This window comes from Cryptotermes secundus, unplaced genomic scaffold (assembly GCF_002891405.2).
Source record: "Cryptotermes secundus unplaced genomic scaffold, Csec_1.0 scaffold7226, whole genome shotgun sequence".
In the NCBI taxonomy this organism is placed as follows: Eukaryota; Metazoa; Arthropoda; class Insecta; order Blattodea; family Kalotermitidae; genus Cryptotermes; species Cryptotermes secundus.
In genome coordinates, this window is record NW_019731380.1 from 11,788 (window position 1) to 17,767 (window position 5,980).

Consider the following 5,980-nt stretch of genomic DNA (forward strand, 5'->3'; position numbering starts at 1 on the left):
ACTGAACAATAAGCATGCAGACAGCCATCGAGACTAAGGCAAGCACATGCAGATATCTGCGACTCATCAGGCGACTCTCGCTTGAAGAAAGATACTGTTGACATAACAGAGATATGTTAACAAAAATTCAACAAGTAACACATGCACACAACTACTAACATAATTCACGCACAAGTGATTCCTGATGTACGTCACCTTGTAAATGGTGGTATCATTTCCACCAAAACCAGGACCCATTATGTCTCTCTAACATACCCAGTAGCTGAACAAATCTCAACAAAACTCTTCACCACATTCCATTCCTGTTTCCCTCCTCATTCAGTCTGACTTGTCACATTGCCGCTCATTTTTATTGCTGGTGACACAGGGCTACCTTCATCAGCAACTTCCCACGATATCTTAGTCTCCAGAATATGGCCTGTAAGAGAAGAAATTCACTTGCTTCACAGAAATATATCTTGAAGATCAACAAAAACTTAAAAATGACAAATACCGATTACCTGACTTGACAGAGAGAGAAAGAACACAGTTAATCAAATATGCAAGTCAGACACTATATGAAAGTCATCAAATTCAGTTACAAATGAAACCAACTACATCACATTTCCTTATCTTACATCATCTTTTTCGTTCCCACTACAGCCGCAGAGGGCCTAGGCCTACCCCCATTACGTTCTCCGTTCACTTCCATTTTCCTAGATCTTACACATTCGGCAGGATTCCTTGGGCGGGTGATCAGCTTGTAGAAAGGCCTCTACCTGTACACAAACACAAACTAAACTTCTATACCATCAGTGGGATTCCAACCCACAATTCCGGTTTCCATACGAGGGAAGACAGTTCATGCCTTACACCGCTTTGCTACCATGGCCGGTCCTTATCTTACATTACTAAGTGAAAAATTTCATGCTAAGGGAATAGTGAACATTTTTACTTTCTTTGACCAATGGAAGCCCCATGCTTACAATGCAAGAATAATGCCACCTGTATGGATGGCAAAGTAGGAAGGCAATCAGGCAGGATCAAATAGGAAGCTCACGCAGGCTGAAAGAGACAGGCATGTATCAATTGAAGAAACAACCCATCTTCACAAAAACCACATGCTTCAAAAACCCAAAATTTAATAGCGGAAAAATGAGTCTAAAAGCAGAGAACAACCAATATAAATCCTATAAAGTACTCTCCTGCTGTACAACATACCTCGCAATTCATGGCATGGAGTCGCCGACCCATTTCCACTGTCAATAAGACACACTTTTTCTATGCAACTTCACTAGTACTACATCCATTCCTCTCAACTCTCTTCAACACGACACATCACTGAAGCTTTTGCATCTTCATTGTCAGATCTGTTTCATTGCAACTCAGTACATAAATGGTGTCGAAAAGTATCCTCAGCAGCAAACTCCTTGGAGGTTTTCTAATTCTCCAAAATTTTACCTGAACAAAAAAAAAAATCAACATCTCACTTCCTACAAATATAAGATGAAACTCCACTAGGACATCATAATTACAAATACTTCATTATCTTTATTATAACAGAGAACAGTTAAAATTAAATATGTAATACAAATAATTCAGAAAATATGATCACATTTTCTTATACGTCACATCATAACTGAAAGAATTCATGTTATGTCAATACTGTCTCTTTCTTCCTCATGCCAATGGAAGATGCATGCATTCTAGTTAAGAACAATACAAACTAGAACGTGGGCTGAGACAGGCAGGAAACAAGAATAATAAAAAAGCAGGTTAATATATACTGAAAAATAAGCATGCAGACAGCCATCGAGACTAAGGCAAGCACATGCAGATATCTGAGACTCATCAGGCGACACTCGCTTGAAGAAAGATACCGTTGACATAACTAAGATATGTTAACAAAAATTCAACAAGTAACACGTGCACACAACTACTAACATAACTCACGCACAAGGGATTCCTGATGTACGTCACCTTGCAAATGGTGGTATCATTTCCAACAAAACCAGGACCCATTATGTCTCTGTAACATACCCAGTAGCTGAACAATTCTCAACAACACCCTTCACCACATTCCATTGCTGTTTCCCTCCTCATTCAGTCTGACTTGTCACAATGCCGCTCATTTCTATTGCTGGTGACACAGGGCTACCATCATCAGCAACTTCCCACGATATCTTAGTCTCCAGAATATGGCCTGTAGGACAAGAAATTCACTTGCTTCACAGAAATATATCTTGAAGATCAACAAAAACTTAAGAATGACAAATACCGATTACCTGAATTGACAGAGAGAGAAAGAACACTGTTAATCAAATATGCAAGTCAAACATTACATGAAAGTCATCAAATTCAGTTACAAATGAAACCTACTACATCACATTTCCTTATCTTACATCATCTTTTTCGTTCCCACTACAGCCGCAAAGGGCCTAGGCCTACCCCCATTACCTTCTCCGTTCACTTCGATTTTCCTAGATCTTACACATTCGGCAGGACTCCTTGGGCGGGTGATCAGCTCGTCGAAAGGCCTCTACCTGTATACAAACACAGATAAATGTACACACACAAACTAAACTTCTATACCATCAGTGGGATTCCAACCCACAATTCCGGTTTCCATGCGAGGGAAGACATTTTTACTTTCTTTCACCAATGGAAGCCCCATGCTTACAATGCAAGAATAATGCCACCTGTATGGATGGCAAAGTAGGAAGGCAATCAGGCAGGATCAAAGAGGAAGCAAGACGCAGGCTGAAACAGACGGGCATGTATCATTTGAAGAAACAACGCAACTTCACGACAACCACATGCATCAAAAACCCAAAATTTAATAGCTGAGAAATAAGTCTAAAAGCAGAGAACAACCAATATAAATCGTATAAAGTACTGTCCTGCTGTACAACATACCTCACGATTCATGGTATGGAGTGGCGGTCCCATGTCCACTGTCATTAAGACATACTTGTGCTATGCAACTTCACCAGTACTAGCTCCATTCCTCTCAAATCTCTACAACACGAGACATCACTGAAGCTTTTGCATGTTCATTGCCAGATCTGTTTCATTGCAACTCAGTTGATAAAATTGTGTCGCAAAGGGCCCACAGCAGTAAACTCCTTGGAGATTTTCTAATTCTCCAAAATTTTACCTGAAGAAAAAATCAGTCTCTCACTTCCTCGAAATATATGATGAAGCTCCACTGGGACATCATAATTACAAATACTTAATTATCTTAATTATAACAGAGAACAGTTTAAGTTAAGTGTATTTCAAACAACCATACAGTGTCTCAATTCTCATTGTAACTTGAGTCAATATGATCACTTTTTCTTACATGTCATGTCATTAACTGAAAAAACTCATGTTAAGTCAATACTGTGTCTTTCCTTCTTCCTCATGCCAATGGAAGCCCCATGCATTCTCGTTAAAAACACTCCCAGTTAGAAGGTGGGCTGAGTCAGGCAGGAACACAAGAAGGAAGAATAAAAAAGCTGGTTAATACATACTGAAGAATAGGCATGCAGACGGGCACAGAGACTAAGGGAAGCAGATGCAGATATGTGAAATTCTCACTTAAGTCTGTTATTCCACAATAAGCCTTCCACAGACCAAGGCTTACAAATGCCATGGAAACGAGCCCTTCTTCAGAAGCTAACAATCACTCCACTATTACAGAATTTCCAAACATTTTATGGAACCAAAAATTTCACTGACAATTTCACACAAGCCTGTCCTCAGCCACATGAATACAGTCCATACGTCCATACCACGCCAGTGATAATATATTCCTTGGATAGTTGCAGGTCATAACTCATTTACATTAAACTGGTGATACATGATCATGATGCCTGGCTATTGGTTTCAAGAAATAAGCCCTATTTCTAGTTTCCACAATTATTGGAACCTAACTTGGGAGAAAGAAATAATAACTGGATTAATAGCGCTACTTCTAGCCTACTTTATATTATTGCCTCTCTCTTACTTAACTCACTACTCCTGATCTGCAAATCAGTTTACATTTCCCAATATATATTAATCTTTATTGTGATGTGAAGCAAGATCTGTTATGCTTCTCTTAAAAACTCTTATGGCTGCTTAAAGAAATTCAATTCATGTTTATTTACGTGCAAACTTAACAGCACAGAGGCCAATTACAAAGCTAGCACGAATAGAAGAAATACACAAAAATAATTACAAAATAAAATGCAAACATTGTACTCTATATTAATTACACAGTTAGCATGAATAAAATTCAGAACCAAACACACACAGACGAAACAACAATGTGAGAATTTGAGTTTCAAATAGAGCAGCATACAATACAAATAATAATAATAATGAACTCATACTGGTCCAGTTAATTCGAAAGCTGGAATTACATTGCCCGTGGGGAATATGTTTTTATAAAACCATAATTTGGCAGCCGGCATTTGCAACTCACGATTTCGTTACAAACGCAATGTCGATACACCTAGCAAACCGTTCATTCACAAAACAATATTAAACATTCTCCGATAATCTCCACACTAGGGGAAAAACAATCTGCAAAACACTTCTTATTTCTACTTACATTTCAACAAAATCCTCACGAACCTTCGGCCTAGACCACCAAACGCAAAAAAACTTACAAAATGGATGCCAGTGCATAAACAAATTAGCTTCAAAATCTCTCCGCAAGTGTCGCGGTTTCAAACATCCACACCCCCACTCCACACTCGACCAACAGCGACACTAGTGGCTAAAACTGCTGTCAATTCGTTTACCGCACTCGTCAAACATCTGAATTCTGCCACTTTTCCAAAACATCCCTTGGCTACCATTATCCCATGATTTTGCCCTACATTCTGCTGATGAGACATAAACATATACTTCCTTTAACACAAACCTCCTTACTAGCATCTATTACAGTTTCTGTTTTCTTCTCATTATGGTATCTAGGCCACACTTCCTTACATTCTGCCAGATTTGTCTCGTCTATTAGTGCACGCAGATTCACATCATCAATTTCGCAACAATAATTATTACAGTGCAAGGTCATCAGCCTTGCACCCAAAAGCTAAGCCAGAGGACCAGGTCCCACTGATAACCCCAGCTGCATGTCTAAGAGAAAATGTTTTACCCCGTACAATATATCTAAAAACGTCACTAGTTATAAAGTTATCACTTGCAATCATGAAAACATAACAGAATTAATTACTTCTACTTTATTTTTTTGCTTCATTCGAAGTGAAAGGCAAAAACACTAATTCTCTCTCTACGATCAGTGACGCATACTATGTTACTGGAAGTGTTTCGCTGCAAGAAAATAACTTTCCTTATAAATATTCATTTTTTCTTGGTAGTAATTCGTCTGGAAGTGAACGCGGATACAACTAAATATATTGTAACGTGTTTCGTTACGGAATACGCCGTGGAGATCGTTAATTGCTTTATTGAACAATCTACAAATATCGGCTACAATTAATCATAACAGTTGCGGGGTTTCACACTTTATAACCCTAACCGCAATTCAGCTCACTCTGTCTTCAGTAGTCTGCACGTTTACAGTAGGGGAGCTATGTATCACTATATCACACACTTACAATTACACACACGTCCGGTTCTTCTTATCGCGACTGCTGCTATATGTCAACGCGACTCGCAGGCTTGCTCGGAACCAACTCCGAACTGTCTTCGGCGATGGCCACGTTACAACTAACGCGCAGCAGCTGTCCAGTTCACTTCTATAGCCGCTGTGCTTGCCTGTTGCGTATTCAGTGCCACGTCATCCAGTTACGTCACCGTTCTTGAGTCCCTTTGCATAGCTACCACGTTGCGGAGGTTCGGCTAACGTCAGCTCCGCTCGTGACGTCACCGCGGGAGAGTGGAGGGGTAATTACTCGCCTAATCCGCGAGCGCTATGTTACCGCCACGTGCCTTCGTTGCGCAACATGTTACAATATTTTTATATCTTGAAGAAAGTTGTCTTCTGGGTTTAGGCACCGTGTATTCT

The 5,980-nt window shown here is 39.6% G+C and overlaps 1 long non-coding RNA gene across 8 annotated transcripts in view; it reads right to left on the reverse strand.

Annotated features, from left to right (window-relative positions):
• LOC111867037 overlaps positions 1 to 2,488 on the reverse strand; it is a 7,120-nt gene extending 4,632 nt beyond the window's left edge. For 7 of the 8 annotated variants that reach the window (XR_004513288.1, XR_002843276.2, XR_004513289.1 and 4 more), the window contains exons 1-4: positions 2,382 to 2,488; positions 1,960 to 2,182; positions 1,201 to 1,440; positions 196 to 418 (exon numbers count right to left, since the gene is read on the reverse strand). This is a non-coding gene — a long non-coding RNA (uncharacterized LOC111867037). Of the gene's footprint in view, positions 1 to 195; positions 419 to 934; positions 1,441 to 1,959; positions 2,183 to 2,381 lie in introns of all 8 variants that reach the window. The other variant, XR_002843272.2, reaches the window with a different exon arrangement.
• Positions 2,489 to 5,980: the final 3,492 nt, after the last annotated feature.